We start from the raw sequence: 16860 nt of genomic DNA, 5'->3' as shown, positions 1-16860 counted from the left end.
CCTATGGATCGGCGTGTTATTTTCTCCCTCTACCTCTGTGTCTGCGAGCCTCACCTATCATTCCTGCTCCTTTTAATTGCGCCGATCCTTTGCGAAAAACGAATTTGTCGCCAGGCAGATGTATCAGATCTGCTGTTTAATTAATTGGAGTCATTAAAGGGTAATTATGATGTCTCCAAGCGTGTGATCGCCTGGGTAAAAGGCAGCGCATAGATGGCTAACAAAGGCAGGGGGAGGAAGAAGAAAAACCGCGCAGAAATCAGAGGTGTAGTCCAGATGTGGCCTCAGCGGTCTGTTATAGAGACGGAGAGAGAGAGAGAAAGCATATGCAAAGGTGATGTGTAGTAGAAACAGGAGGTGGAGGGAAAGGGGGGGATTCAACACAAGCTGGGGTGTAGGGCGTTTTCTTCCCCTCGCTGCATGTCTCCTGCGTGTCTGCCTCGCTATTCTGCATTATACTCCTCGTTTATGGGCTAAACCCACATTGCAATTAAAAGATGAGAGGCATGCTCATTGATTACAGTTCATCTACAGGTTAGGCTGGTAAAAAAAAAAAAAAAAAAAAAGCAGATGTACCGATTGTGTTCTGTAGTGGCTTGGTCTATGAGAGTTAAAGTGACTGCTTATCAGATCTGTGAGGTTATGTGGTTCATACCTCAAGCTGCAGAAAAAAAAGGGAAAAGAAAATCAGGGGTGGCTGGTAGGGGGAGAGGGGATGAAGAAAGGATATGATCCTCCCATGTGAACAGCCTGTATACTCTGCCAGTGCTATATCACTTGATAAGATGGGCCACCACTTGCCTCATCATCATCACCACCACTTCTCACCTCTGCTTGGGACCAGTCTGATCCAATCTTCCCACTTGCACTGTCGCCCTCAGGTCCCCCCCCCCCGTTTCCTCAGAAAGAAACTGCTTTCCACGATCAACTTGTTTTGCCAGAGCTGGATTAGTCAGCCGCAAGGGGAAGAGGCATAAATTATGCAGTTGGACTGGAATTTCTTGTGTTAAAGTACACAAATTGAAAGGAAAACATGAGATGAACGTTTAGGTGTGGAGCCTTCAAACACTATTTTCCTTTGGAAAAGGTTCAGAAGATAAACGTGTTTCTCTCAGACGACTCAGACCGATGACAAGAAAGGGAAACTTCATGATTGTCGGTTCTGATCGTAAAGGATTGCAAACTGGGCTTCGCTTGGATTGTAAGTGACTAATAGCACTAGTAAACGTACAGGGTTTTCAAAATCTTTGACGAATAAAATCTGTAAAGTGTGGGTTGCCTCCTTTACTCTCATGACCCTAGACCCGATCGATTTGTTTTTCCAGCTCAGTTTAAGACAGCTGTTCTGGGATGACCTCAGAAGGTTCTTATTAAAGTAATGGAGACGTCTGAGTATGAGCTATATCCTTGGAAGATTTTCCATCTGTGTTGGTGCAAAGTTGGTGGATAAATGCTCAAAAAGACTCCCATCAGCGCAAGGTGGTCCCGTGGAGTCAAATATAGTCATGTTAAAATTTTCAGCTTTTTTCTTGTAAAAATATTGGAGAACCCTTACATAAAGTTAAATAAAGTATATAGATTCTCTAGGTTTTAAAGTGACAAAATGGCAAAAGTCGTTAAGGAGTGTGATTACTTTTACAAGGCCCTGCATGTTTCTCCGGTGAATATTTGCTTTGTTGTCTAAACTAGCCGTACTCTGACACCAAAGGTGCTAGTTTACAAGCGTTTCCTGTAAACTGAACAAGGCCGTAGAAGAATCTTAGCTGCAGTGACTCACCTCACTGTTACCTGCTTCCTCTCTGCCTGTTTGAAAACTCTTGTGAAGTTGCCACCACTGTACCATTAGTGTTTGTGTCTTAATCTTCCTCTAGACAGCTGTTTAAGCTGGGCAGTCGGCTTTGAAGGCTTCTTTTTTGTTGCTGCATTGTGACGGCTGCCTGCCACGCATGTCACACCGTGGACTTAATGTTTGTCCATCGACCCACTGCATCGATTTCTACAGTCATTTACTCCACTGCTCCCCGGTGATCAGCTGCACTGCTGCTCTGCCTCCACTGTTTCTGACTGTAACCTGAACACTTTTACACATTCGAACTTATGGAAAGGTAAACCTGCTCATCTGCATAGTTGCTTTAGGTATGTGCTCTATGTGTGTTGATTTGTCTGCTGATAATATGTGCAGTCTGTCTTGTTGCAGGGGCAGTTTGTCATGCTGTTTATGGTTGTGTGGTCTAGGGGATACCTTTCTGAAAAGATAACGCTTGCTGCAGCAACACACTGCAGCATCATGAGGAAAATAAATGCAAATCCTTCTGTGGATACGAGATATGTTTGCAGCAGAAGGAGCAGCACAAGTATGCACCGGTCCTCACAAATAGCTTTTGCATTGTTAATTGACCACCTAAGGAATCTACTTAGCCTGACTATTTAAGAGTTATGCTGTATCTGTTATCTCTTCAGCCTTGTAGTGTTTATATCAGCCACTATCACACTTTACTGCACTATATATGTCCAGAATGCTTTCAGTAACAGTGAAACCATTTCAGTCTGCCATTCCTATTCGGTTTCCACGACTTCTTTTTTAGATTTTCTTCACGCTTTCACTTCCTCGTCTGTGCTTTACGTAAAAAAAAAGAAATACCCATAAATCCAGATAAGACAGTGTTGGCTCTAACAGATATTGTTCTGTTGCAGACTGACTGAAGAATGTTGCCGTTTATGCTTTCGTCGTGCACATTGATGCTTTGGTGCCCTCATTGCTCTCTGAATCTACTGTACTTCACACAGATTCAGGGCTGATATAGGATTCTGGCTGAGGAGAGGAATGTTCCTACTTGCTTAGGAACAGGGTGTGTTTGTTAGTGTATGCTTTTGAATGTGTGTTTGTGTGTGCGCATTTAAAGGGACACAGATAGGTAAAAGAAAAAAAAAATACAGAATGCAGAGAAAAAAAGAAACAGACATGGCAAGAATGGTAGTGAGAGGGAACGAGGGGAAATCTCAAATAGGGGATAAAATACATACGACCTGTTAGAAACGCAGCTGAAACAGTTAAGGAGTGTTTTTTTGTTGTTTTTTTTCTGGTCTTAGGGCTTTACATTTAAGTACATTTTTTGAAGCATAAAAAGAAACAGATTTTATGAGAAATACAGTTTCAAAAATAACAAAAAATTGTGAGGTACTTGTGTTCAACCTCCTGAGTCACTTTGATAAACCCTGAGCCACTGAGTCACAGGCTTCTGAGGTATTCCTCTAACGGCTACAACCAAAACAATTTTTAACCCAATAGCTGAAACTCAGTCAAACTGGATGGTGAGTGTATGTGAACATACATTTCCAAGTCTCCCCACAAATTACCAATTGGATTTAGCTCTGGACTTTCACTGAGCCATTCTAACTGATAAATATGTCTTGACCTAAAACATTTCACTGTTGCTCCGGTTGTTTGTTTTAGGATTGTTGTTGTCTCTGCCCCCGTGTGGAATCTGTTGTAGCCTCTCACTGGTTTTCTTCCAGAATTGCTTTACATTTGGCTCCATCTACCTTCCCAGTAACTTTGTACTTGCTAAAGCAAAGCATCACCTCAGCATGATGCAGCCGCCACCCTTTTCGTGTGTTTGGATTTAGGATGCTTTCTCCATCTGTACATGTTCGTTTTCTTGCTCACATTGCAAAAACATATTGTACCTTCTCCCACATGTTGGTTGTCTCCTTTACATGGTTCGTGGCAAACAGGCAACAGGACTTTTTATGGCCTTCTTTCAGCAGTGACTGTCTTGTTTTCACTCCTTCATAAAGGCCAGGTTGGTGAAGTGCACGGGTAACAGTTACCATGTGTCCACACCTGAGCTTTGGACATCTGCAGCTCAACCAGAGTCGCCATGTAAATGGTTTGTACACTAATGTTATTTTTCAAATCTCTGAGGTCTTCACACAGAAGCTGGATTTACATTGAGATTAAATCACACACAAGTGGATTTCATTCACTAATTAAGCGACCTCTGAAGGCAGTTTGTCATGTTTTGGTGGATGACAGAATAAATTGGACTTCTTCAATGCTTGCCATCCATTGAACATTTTGGTAAATTAGTTACCAAAATGTTAATTAGTTAATTTGAAGGGGTGTGCATATGACTGACATGATACTGTTATGAGCATGACATAGCATCTGTTATGAACATGAAGGAGCCGTCATGAATGTTTATGACTGTTGTCATGAAGTGTCGTTCGGTAAATAATAACACTTTTAATGCAAAGTTGTAATGAAACTTCAATTAAAAGTGTTAACTTTGCACTAAAAGTGTTATTATTTATCACTTCATGACACTTCATGACAACAGTCATAAATATTCACGAAGACTCCTTCATGTTCATAACAGATGTTATATCATGTTTATGACAGTATTATATCAGTCTTATGCAAACCCCTTCAAATAAAGTGTTACCAGGATAAAAATTTTAAAAAAAATCAGCATTTTTCCTTCCACTTCACAACCACTGTGTTGCTCTGTCCTATTAAAATTCCTAATGTAATATATTGAAGTTTATTTTCACAAATACACACTGCAAATTCAGGAATGGTGTAGATTTGTTTAGGGATTAGGGCCTAAACTGTGTGTCTGCCTGCGTGTACGTTACTGAGCTCCGTGCTGACAAGGCAGCTGTGGAAACGTATGATTTAGGATAAAAGACTGCTTTCACTGCCACACAATGGGAGAAGTGGTGACACAGAGCGGGACTGTGGATCTGTGTCTTCGTCTCATTGAAGCCCCGTGCTTGGGCCATACGTTGAGGCGACAGCTGTAATTCATTAAAGGAAACAACAGTCGGAAAGATGTACACAACGGCTCCACGTCGGCCGCGTGTGGCTGAAAACATGCAGAGGATTCAGATCGTGTTCAAATCGAGGCAATTCAATGGGGCAACCGTAACACATAGCATTCACTTCCTGCAGCCCCGCACAAGTGCTCTGATTGAAACTGCTGACATAGCTCAAAATAATCAGACAGGAAGGAAGGATGTTTGTGTGAAACGGGAACACACATGGATCATACAGAAGTGTGTGAAGCTTCCTGTTTAGGCCTACGGCTTTGTGTTTGGCCAAAGGAATCAGCTGCCTCTCACATAACACACGCACACACATAAAGCTGCTGGACTTTGTGGTCTGTGAGGCTTATTTTGACCCTGCAGTTACCATTCTTGCATCGTAAAATAAAAAGGAATAAAATGAGACAGACAGCCTCCTCCATCCATGGTGTGGCAAAAGAACAGTAGTCCAAACCAGGTGTCCCTCTGTCCTGTAGGATGTGTGTGTGTGTGTGTGTGTGCTGTGTCAGCACTCTACCCGGCGCTTATTGATTTCCTGCTTCCTCCGCCTGTTTGCTTTCTTATTCTTTGCTGCTCAATATGAAAATTTACTGCCGCACCTGAGAGAAAACACGCAGCTCTACATCTACTCACTCTGTAAGTGCTGAGGTGGCCTCCTGCAGTGGACGGCCTGCAGCCTCGTGACGCAGCGCTGCGTTGTTGCGGTTTGATTGAGACGTCTAATCCATCTTTGTCAGCTCCACAACTTATAGAATATGCTTGGTGGCTGAAGGATGCAACACTAATGGCCGCTGTTACCAGTTCATGCCAAAACAATACAAATAAGAAGGATTTTGAAATATAATCTAGTAAAGAAGAAAAGTGCATTCAAGTTGGGAAATGTCAGAGTTCAACTGCTGTGCCAGATGTTCCAGACGTGAAATCGATTGAGCAACAGATGTTTGGCCCGCTCTGATTGGCTAATCCCGTCACTCTGATTGGCCCCCTGGCCCGCCCACCTTCTCAGGTGCTCATTGTTTAATGTGTGTTGAGCTACACTCCTGAAAGTCAGGTTGAATAGGTCGGCTTTTGTGCAACGTCACTCAAACAAGCACAAAAACCCAAATTAGTTTATGTAAAGCACAAAGTCGCTCACAGCCCTGCGGGCTTGCTGGGTTTGTTGTTACCTGTTGGGGGATTGTATTTTATTTTTTTTGCATAATGTCAACTGTCGCATTCCTCTGAGACAGTTGGCTAATGTGAGATGATAAAGTTGTGGTGCAGAAGAAGTTGCTGCATGCCTGTGTTTGTGTTTGCGGGCTCTATGGTTAGGATGTTGCACCGTCTTCTCAAATGATCTTTGTTTCGAGGTGTGAGGAATGTCATTTATAAAACTATTTGGATGTTTGAAAATGAGTCAAAAAACCCTGAAAAAATAAAATGCTCGGATTAAAAATAATGTGCAGCTGAGTAGGTTAACTTAAGAACAACAATATAGAAGATGTGGATGTGTATATATGTGGATAAAAAACAAGGCTTCAGTAATGGTTATAAAGTCTAACAGCTACAGGAAGAAGGACCTGTGATCCACCACCTTTTGTGCCCGTTGGATGCAGCAGTCCGCATATGAAGTATTAAAATAGGCAGTTATAAGAGTTTCTTAAGCGGATTTTAGTTATTTGTGGTCCTAAAAACCCTGAATACCAGGTGGTCGGATGCAAAATGTGGTTGTAAAAGTGATAGAAAACTGAATTAGGGAAAACTGAAGATGAACTTTCATGAGTCCCTCTATAATTCAGTTTTACTAGCAGTGGCCAGGAAAACAGACCACGATTTTTAATCAGCTGTGGAGTCGTCATCAGGTCTGCCGATCATCTGAAAAAACATATCCATTCCTTATTTTTAGAGTTTATTTCAGTCAACATTCAGTCAAAATTCACCCCATATTGTTCTCCTTTCTCCCCACAGTGTTTTCTTCTGTGGTGTTTGTCAGTTGTCGTGAAATATGACCCTCATCCTCCTATGACAACCTAAACCTATAATCTGCAACCCTTGATTACAGTATATGGCTCACATATCGTGCGTGTGTGCATGTCTCACCCTCTCCTGCTGGACACTGACTTAAAAACAAGCTGGGATATTTAGGTGTCACTGAGTATGTGCCGGTGGACAGCACTTTTAGGAGGACAGAGATCTAAATAAAACCAGGAAGGGTGGAGACAAGGCCCAGTCACATCCTCTGTAAGACAATCAAATAGGTGGACAGTCGCCCGACTGTAAATAAACAGAGAAGGAAAGGAGAGAAAATACAACAGAAGACAGGTTGTATAATTCTCCCGAGGGGCACCAAAGGAAACAGGTTGTGTTTGAACAACCTTCGTACTGGACGGAGAGCAGGAGGAGACATAGCGAAGGGGCTCTCACCAAAGGAGGAAAAAGGGCAGGAAAAAAAGGAGTGGAAAGAGGAGGTGGATCTGGAAAACATGTGAAAGGAAGCCAGGATAGATTTTAAAGATGCTCAGAACCGCCTTTTACACTCTTTGTATGTGTTGCTCTTCTAGCAGCCGTATCTCCGTCTCTTCCTCTCTGCTTCCCCCTCCATCAGCAGTTTCTCCCGGCGCCGATGAACAGTTTGGTTGCCAGGGTTACCGAATTGCCCCATTTTTTTTTTCTGGGTTTGGGAGAAGACGAAGGGAAAAATGAAAAAGAATGATGTAGATTTGACTCCCCTGCAGGGCCTGGTTAATCAGGTTAGCACCAAACACACGCACAGTTTAAAGCCATTTGCAGACCTTTGTTTTGAAAGGTTTTTCCTCATTTGTGGTTTAAACTCTTATTTACGTTTATACCTTAATTACTGATAGATGCCAGTGCTGTTGTCCTTTTTTCCCCCCTTATTTTTGAGAAAATAAGAATGAGAGATGAGTCAAGTTGATTTTTTTTTGTTTTCTTTTTCTGTATCCAAGATTTGGTCGTGTCTGATATTTGCTTCACTCAAAACAAGGGATTTTTCATCCAGTTTAATGATGCGTTTCAGACTAAGTGTGGTGGGAGTTCTGAGTTTTGATTTATTCAACGAACAAGAATGAAAAACACATTTTTCAGAATTGAACCTGCCAATCTTTGGTAGATTTATTTGTTCATCTTTAATAAAAAGATAATGATAATAAACTCCTGCAGCTGTTTCTTCAGTCGCTGATCCAAACTAATATTATCTGAAGCTCAGTAGATTTCTGGGAGCCTGGTGTTGCATTTTGAACTCTGTAAATAATTAGCAGAGAGAAAACAGGATGTTCTGGGACCTAGGGGAGAATCTGGCTTTTGCGACAGGTTTTTCTCTGTTGGAACAGAGCAGTCACAGCACACTGGCCCTCTCTATTCAAGTTCACACCTCTCCTAATGCTGTTTTAATGAAGCCATTCATCACCTCTTCTCAGCTGAATCCGCATCACTTTTCACACACACTCACACACACACCAAGCTTCCTGCTTTTTCTTTCTTCTATATGTGCGAGTGTGAGAACGCTGTGTTCCCCCCACAACCTCCCATTCGTTGCCATGTGGATGCACCAGTTCTATTTTAGTTTCTCCTAGATTTGGAGCGGCTCTGGTAGGGATTTCTCCCACTTCGCCCTTCCAAGTATTTTTCCTGAAACAGGCTGATTTAAAACGCTGAGTCCTACCTTTCTCTGTAAACCCACCGTTATACGGGAGCGCTGCAGTTTCGCTTCCCACGGTCAGCACGCATGCGCTCGTTATCCGCAGTAGGATGATTGAAAAAACATGCCGCACATTCCCTTCAAACGACCATCCCCTGGTCTGTGATCCTTAAAACAGAGAGAGTTAAGCGTCTGTGTCTTTTCCCAGATCCTGGTTTCACATCATCTGTTGTAATGGACGAACAGTTTTGCATCTAGATTAAAGTGTGTCTTAAACTTTTCTAAAGACAAAAAAAATTTACTACGTGCATGCAGCCACCAGAAATCTTCTCAAATCAAAATCAAGGGTTTAAAGACTGGAAATTACTGGAAATACTACTGGAAATATTTATCGCAGGCCTGTCGGTTCGGTACATATGAATATAAAACCTGAACACATGCAGAGTGTTGATATGTGGACAGGCCTTGGTGTGAAATGCAATGGAATGTTCTGTATATTTTTATACAAATTGTAGTGACTCCCAGTGATCCCTAAACACTAAATTTGGGAATATTAAGTCTTCTCCTGCAGCTACAGTGGGAATAACCTGAGATAAAGATTGTTCATGAGACTCGAGTTTCAAGCCTCGACTCCAAGTCAGGTCCAGAGTCGGAGTGTAAGTCAAATATAAAGTGTTTTTATGATTTAAATGTTATTCTGACTTGTGCCACCATTTGGACCAAACTCATGCAGAGAAGAATAGAAAGGCTCAGTAGCTACTAACATCCAGGATTTCAGATTAATAATAATGACAACAGTGATCTAGTTGCTTTTACTTCAAACAGAACAGAAACAATCACCCTGCTGTCGGTAGCCCGATGGACCCAACCCCATTGGAGTCGGGTTCATCACTTTTTGGCATTTGAAATTTACCTCAAACATGTTTCTTGTTCAGATCGCAATATTTTGCTACGCTCATCGCTTATCTTGAGCGCATTTGATGAACTTTACTGTAAACTTTATCAAATGTGCTCAAGATAAACTCTGTGTGGGGTGTGCCTGTTAAAAAAGACACAGCTTATGGGAACATTTTTGTTACGATCGTATTATTTTGCATAAAGCGATGCAATTTCAGTCTACACTTTAAACAACAAACACACAGACAGAAGCCATTCAGGTTTGGTGAGTTTCTGTTAAATTCAAATTAAAAGGTGGCTGCAGTTTTACACTTAAAAAAAGAAAAACTGCTCAAAGGCGGTTTAAACACAAAGCACCAACACCATTTTCCAATTAAAGCAGTTTATGCTTTAGGGTGTGGTTGTTTTATCTGTCAAGTTTCTAAATAGATTTATGTATTTGTTTTGAACCAACATGCCACTGTGGCCCAGTGTCACGGTGCCGGGTTTTGATGATCCCCACCTTAAACTACCTGCAGCACGCTGCGTTCTCCAGCTGTCGGGTTGCACAGGTGGGAAGAATATACCCGAGGCCTGTTACTTACCTCGCTGCAGGAGCCTGTTAGCTGATGCAGGCTCTTGGAGTGCCTCTCACTGAGAATGGCCAAAGGTGCAGCGACAGGGAGAGCAGGCTCTCTCATGCATGTGTGAAGTGTGTCCTGAGGCTGTGGGAGATGTGCTAAACTAGCCGTCTACAAACAGGAGGGAACGAGAGCGGATGATTGTTGTGCTGATGCATTTCACACAGTTGCACATTCAGGGGGAGCTTTGGTGCAATGACATCATCGTGGATATTATATAGAAGTACACACAGACTTGAACAAAAGCCCTGCAATAAAAGATAATTATGAATCTTTGGGGAATATTTTTTATTGTTACAGTTGAGACAGAGGCATGCTGATTGAGTAGATGCATATCCACATACCATTGAGATTGGAGTTTTGGTATGCTAAGCATGAGGATGTATGGGTGAAGTATGATTAGTTGAAAAATAGTTGTACATATTGATAAGGCTTTCTGTTCGAGACTCTTTGTCTAGTGATGGTGGAGTCTTCTCATCTCTGGTGTCTGTTAATTTTTAATAGGGGCAACATGATCTAATAAATAAATCACTAATAAATGAAAGCTGTTTCACTTGCATCACAAACATATATTTTTTGCACATATCCAGAATGGGGTATTTTGCACAAATTAAGCACTGTTATAAACATATGCTAATGGTGGAACAACAACTTACTGCTTCAAGAAAATTTTTTATCCGCCATCATCGGTGGCCACGCTAACTAGCCTGAACATTCACGGCAGGCTCCATTGGTGGGGAATTAGTCGTAGCGCTGCCGCGAGCAAGAGGGAGGGTGTGAGCAGCACGTACTCAAGGGTGATTAACAGTGTTAAGACCCTCCTCTGTTCTCTGATTGGTTGTTTCTGACAGGGAGCGGTGTATCTCTGCAGATGGCAGTAGGACTAAAGGGAGGAGGCAAAGGAGCTCAAATTTTCAACGATGATCTGTCTCACATTATGCTGCTAGGACGTAGTGTCAGTTTTAACAATTATTAATAAACAGCGTTTAAAAAAAAAAAGATAATGCTGCTTTAAATTCCAAGATCCGAACAGTCAGTATTTTTTTTTTAGTTCTTTCTGATAAGGCTGAACAATTCACACCAGTGATTTATAGAGGAGTCTTTTCCTTCGGAGTGCCTCCCTTTCAGCTTTTAGCCCACAGAAGTGTATAAAGACCATGTGCCTGCCTGCACTGTGGGATACCCCTCTCAGGTTACTCCCTTCGCCCACCCCTCTCCCCCCCTTTGCTTTTCTCCTCCCCCGGCAGATTCCCGACTCCGTCCATGTGCTTCAAATAGAGTGGAAACGTGAACATCCCACCCCTTATACATGCACACACACATACTCATTCCTGTTGTTCAGTGGCCCATTTAGCACAGGGGTTACAGTGTGGCGGATGGGTTATTTCCATTACAGATAATACACTTTATGGTCCGTTACATCTAATGGAAGAAAGTGGGACGATTACTTCTGTCTGGACCTGTTCTGAGCTGAAGACCAAGAGATTTTTCGCGGAAATAAGAAAAGACAACTCCCTCGTGTCAGAGGAGTGAAGATTTTCACTAAGAGAAGAATAAAGAGTTGAGAAGAGGGGTGAGGCTTAGCACAAAGACCCCTCCCATCAATCACTTCATCACATTTGTGGCATAGCTGTTTGACACAAGCATGTTCTTGTGACCCTCATCACTCTTTTTTTCTTTTCTCAGGATCTCTTCTCTCCCTTCTGTGCAATTTCTTTCTGTTCGAGGCAGAGTTGCGTGTTAAAGGTTGCTGCCCATGACACATCTGCATATACACACAGGCATTGTCTCTGTGTGCAAAGGTTGCAGTGGGAGGCAGCAGGCTAAGTGACTGGAGAGTGAGAAGGGCTCTTGTTGTGAGCTGGTGGTGTTCCCTATCAGGAATCCATTCTGGAATGCTGGATTCCATAGCATGAACGTAAAGCATTGGGAATTATTGTGGCCCCGTGTGCTTGCTGAATTTATGGTAACGTCTTGTTAAGCAAGTGAACAGAAGCTATATGACGTGGTAGGTTTTAAGGAAATCATAGTTTATTTCAGGCATGATGATGTGTGCTTTACACATCATCATGGCAATATCCATCCATCCTTTATCTAGCACGGTTGTCCATAGCAGGGTCGTGAGGGGTGCTGGTGCCTATCTGCAAATTTGGCAGGATTGCCGGTGCTCCATTTGGTCTGGAAGGGTTAAACTTAAGCCAAAATATATCCAAACTTCTGGTAAATTCATTTATACCCACTTGTTTCTTAGGATTGGAAGAAGTGTTAGAGTTTTAAAGTGGCCTAGTCAGAGTTCTGACCTGAGCTAAAGATTAGGGTGACGGCAAAGAGGAATTCCAACCTCTAAGACTTGGAGATAATCAACAAAACTTATTATTATTGTGTTAATCCCAATAAAGGCTTTTAAAGTAATTACTGAGAAGAGTATAAAATACTTGTTGGCATGCCATTTTCTAATGAAATGTCAGTATAAACAGATAACTTCTTTCAAAAGTTGTGCTCCTTTTACATTCTTTACATTATTATGTTTTGAGAGTTAAATATCAGAAAAATCCTTACTGGTTAAATTGAGGAGTTTGACTTTATTGAACGTAGTGTCATAAAAGAACAATCAAAGTTATATACAAACAAAATAAATTTCAAACAAAGGCAAACAAAACAAAAGAAGAACAGTAGTAAAGGTTATTTATCACATTCAATGACAATCATTTACATGTTAATATACCACATAGATGAATAAATGTGGGCTTAACTGTAAGTTGAGATAAAATTTCAAGGTGTGGATACAAAACACGAATATGAAGTAACCTGATGTTATCTAATGAAACTGTTTAAATAAATTCAACCGGCTCTGCTGGTTTTGGATAGAAACACAGCTGCTGCACCTCCACACATCATGCTAACACTTACTGACCATTGTTTTGTGCCCCCCCTTTAGTTACGGCAAACAGCCAGGAAGGTTTTACAATGTGTGTGTCAGGTTCCTGGTTGTATCCCTCTCCATTGTGCCATGCTCTCCTGGGGATGACAATGATGGCCACTGTGTCCTGAATGAAATACATCGCTGACATAGCTTGCATTCTGCACGGGCCATATGCAGCCAGCACAGCTGTCCTCAGCACCGCTTCTGCTGCATTTTGAATAAATGAATAATTTTGTTGTTTTCTGGAGGTAAAACAGCAGAGTGTCTGATTTCTAACAAGAGGAGGGTTCGGGGAGGTGATCCTGGGATTTCTGTGGAAGTATAAGGAGATCTCCTGTTCAGCAAGAGAGAGAGAAACAGAGGAGTGTTCGCTTGATGTCTGGGAGCCAGAGAGTCAGAACAGCAGGACTCTGCAAGATCAAACAGGCTTCCTCTGCGGATAAGAAAGATAGCCTGGCGGGAAGGGAGAGAAAACACGAGTTGGGATGGGATAAAGGAAAGCAGGAAGATGGCTCTCAGCAGCCTTTCAAGCTGAGCATGACTGTAAGGCAGCGAGCAACAACACCAACCGCCTTGCTGTTGCTGATCATTCAATCATCTGTTTGTTTACCGAGCCAAGTTCAGAACAGGTGCAAACCACATGGCTCCTCCTCCGGTCTGCTCTCACCTTTGACCTCTCCGAGCGCAGACTCTCCCTGAATCAGCTCACGCTTGGCACCACACGGGACGGTCACTGTGTGTTTTCCTGACTGCTCTGCAGACGAGAGAGGGAACCTGGTAATTACCAGGAGATTCAACTGTGCAAACGAGTTTCATCTTCCCAACCTGAAACTCAAAGGGAGCCATCAATAATTTAGCCACAGATTCGTCTGAGCTCCAACGAGCGCAGACGATTCTCTCTCTCTCTTTTTTTTTAAATCACTGCATTCCTCAGTGTTTATTCTCCTTTTATCCATTAGCATGCCCTCATTTTTTTGTGCTTGCTAGTGTTCCTCAGACAGATCTCCTCCAAAGCTTTAGCTTTTCTTGCGTTCCTGCATCTTCGTTTTCAGATTGGCCATATTGTTATTTCCAGTTTTATTCTCCCTCCTCCACTCCACTTTGTTCTTGAGGAGCCAAAGAAGAGCCTTCAGGGAGGATGTGGAAGGAAAAGGTGTGTCCACCCACACTGTTATGCTCTATTGTTTCGCTCTGATTCCGTCATGTCCTTACTCTGACCAAACACACGTTTACCTTCACACGTTAAAGGGCTGCTCTCCACGTGGAGCCGTCGACGCCTTGTCCCACTATTCTCCATGTGGAGTGTATTCTCTGGGTATCAGGGCTGTCCATTCCTGAGCACAGATAGCTTTGTTTAAAGCAGGAATGGACAGCCCTGATACAAGAAGAATACTGTCTCCAGTGTCTGGTCAGTGAGCTCATGTGTTAAAAAGCTCACTGACCAGCTGGCATGTGTCAAAGGTCAGGAAGCCTGAGATAATGGATCTACAAATGTACAGAGTGGTTGCATAAGTGGCTTAAAAACAGAGAGACGATTCAGCAGGAAGTTAAGTATTTTTTGAGAAATTGGCTGGATTACATATTTTCACTGATCGGGCCATCAGAAACCCAAAAATCCAATTTTTACCCTGTCAGTGAACATGCCATACCTTAGTGCTAAAAGGTCATGCTAACCACAACATGCTTGGATGCTTCAGCTGCTTGTCACTGACTGAAGATGAGTCAGAATTAGTTATTTTCACTATCAGTGAAGTGTTTGGAAAAATAAAGTCGGAGGAGGAGCAACAGGTGTTAGAAATCTTTAGAAAGAACGCTGCATTTTCTGTGGAGACGTGTAAAAACAGGAAGTGGAACTTCAGTAGACGACAGAAAGTTTGAGTTTTTTCCCTTTTAACCTTAAGCCTCTGCCATGGAACATGCTGTGTTAGGAAAATGTCTGGAGCCTTTTGGAGTTGGTTTTAGGGGGTAAGGATCTGCATCAGTGGTCTCAAACTCCAGGACCAACTACAGGCCTGTAGTTTTTAAATGTATTACTGGTTCTGCATCTCAAGCTCTAAAAGTTTGCTAATATTTAATATATTTAAAAAAAATCAAAGAAAGTCCATCGGATTTTAGGAAGATGTTTCCCAACTCAACAATCCTGTATTCAACCTGACAGCAGGGAGCGTGGGTCTGAACATGCTGCTGCATGTTCTGGTAAGAAGATGAAAAAAAAAACAATCAGTCTCCACGTTAAATAAAACTTTAATGAGCTCGAAGGCTCATCAGATGCCAGAAAACCCCCCACTGTGTGACAGGTTATATCACTTTAGGTGAATATTTTGCAACTCTAAGTGGATGAATCACAGAATGTAATAAAACGGCATTTGCATCTCTTTGTCTTTTCAACACCCACATGATGGTAAATTTGTCTGTTGGGTTCATAAAGTCATAGCTTTAGAGTTAGATCCTGCTGCCCAGAGGTGCAGAAAGTCACAGTGTGTGTAATTTGTGTTAGAACGTCCTCAGGCTGCCTACAGGTGAACTGGAAGGGCTTCACAAACCTCTCATCCAAGAATGAACAACATGGCAGAGATTTATGGAAGGCCCCAGACATTTAATGTCCTGCTCTGAGTGGTGTTGCTCTACTTCAATGGTCCAAATCTGATTTCTTGATAAGGCTAAAGGTCTAAAACATCTAGTTGTGAGCAAATCTTTAAATTTGCTAAAGCAAAACGCAGTGTGGCAAAATTCCTTCAGGATTTTGCCACCCTGAAGGCAAAATCCACCCTGTGTTCAGGGTGGATTTTGATATGGTGCATGTGGGCAGTTACCCAAGGTGCTACTGAAAAAGCACTCTATTACTTTTTTGCATGTGCAGTGCAGTTGCCATCCTGAGCTTGTTACTGAGAATAGGGAGACTAGACGACCCCTTCACTGGCCCTCAGAACTTTAGACTTCTTGTATTTTAGTTAGGTGGGAGGTGGCAACTAATGCCTACAAGTGTTTGTTTCTGACCTTAATTTTAACGTAATATTGATTATCCTAATTGATCACCATTGGTGCCTTTCATTTGGAAGAAGCTTTTTTGTAAATTTGCTAAAATATCTTAGATTTTTGTTATTGAAAAGTAGAAACCATGTCTATTTGTCCTTCTTTAAAGTGCAACGATGTGTGAAAAGTTTCAGATGTGCCAGCCAATTCAACATCCTGTTCTTGTTTTGTTCTTTGTTTTGTGAGGTAATTGGTGCTGATTTGGACAATTGCCTACCTCTAACTGCATTTAAACAGTTGCTTTTCTTTTGCTAAAGCTTGAATGCATATCAAAGCTCACAAAAGCAATACTAGCTAATTGCTTTCTTCTCACATCACTGCATGTAGTGCAGAAGTATCATCCCTATAAGAAGTGTGTGCTACACGCTTGGAGACAATTATTAGTGTAATCTGTTTCACTGTCATATTAAGCCTGTTGAAAACCATTGAACTGTCTATAATCTTATTTACTGTTCTAATATATTCATCGATGGGCCAGGTTTTTTCATTGAGAATTCAGAACAGAAACCACATCTGAAATGTGTTTTAATGTGAATTTAACTTCTCATTTCCCTTTTCACTGCAACCATTTGTTGTTATCACATGATAGCTTTTTACCACGGCAGCTAATGGTCAAGTAATATCCCCCTCTGAGTATTTCTAACAAAGCCTTGTGCTTGCTTTTGGTTTATTTCCTGTTTATCTGTGGCTGTATCTGTACTTATAAGCTGTTTCACTTCTTTAAACTATTGCCTTGTGTGTGAATTGATGTGATCGCCGCTTTCAGTTGCAATTTGCTGTTTGTCACATTGAGTGAGTAATAGGGAGCAGTAGGCTTTTATTTGAATAAAATGATCCACCAACTAACCCATCAGAACACATTTATTACGCCATCTGTCTCTTTTGGCGTTATAGATGACTCTGTAATGTAAACCACTAGATGC

The 16860-nt window shown here is 41.9% G+C and overlaps 1 protein-coding gene across 3 annotated transcripts in view; it reads left to right on the top strand.

Annotated features, from left to right (window-relative positions):
* Window positions 1–16860, top strand: part of srgap2 (SLIT-ROBO Rho GTPase activating protein 2) — a 64717-nt gene that overhangs the window by 784 nt on the left and 47073 nt on the right. The window lies entirely within an intron of this gene.

This window comes from Xiphophorus hellerii, chromosome 20 (assembly GCF_003331165.1).
Source record: "Xiphophorus hellerii strain 12219 chromosome 20, Xiphophorus_hellerii-4.1, whole genome shotgun sequence".
Lineage (NCBI taxonomy): Eukaryota > Metazoa > Chordata > Actinopteri > Cyprinodontiformes > Poeciliidae > Xiphophorus > Xiphophorus hellerii.
Note: the sequence above shows the minus strand (reverse complement) of the source record. Positions and strands in the feature narration are given on the sequence as shown.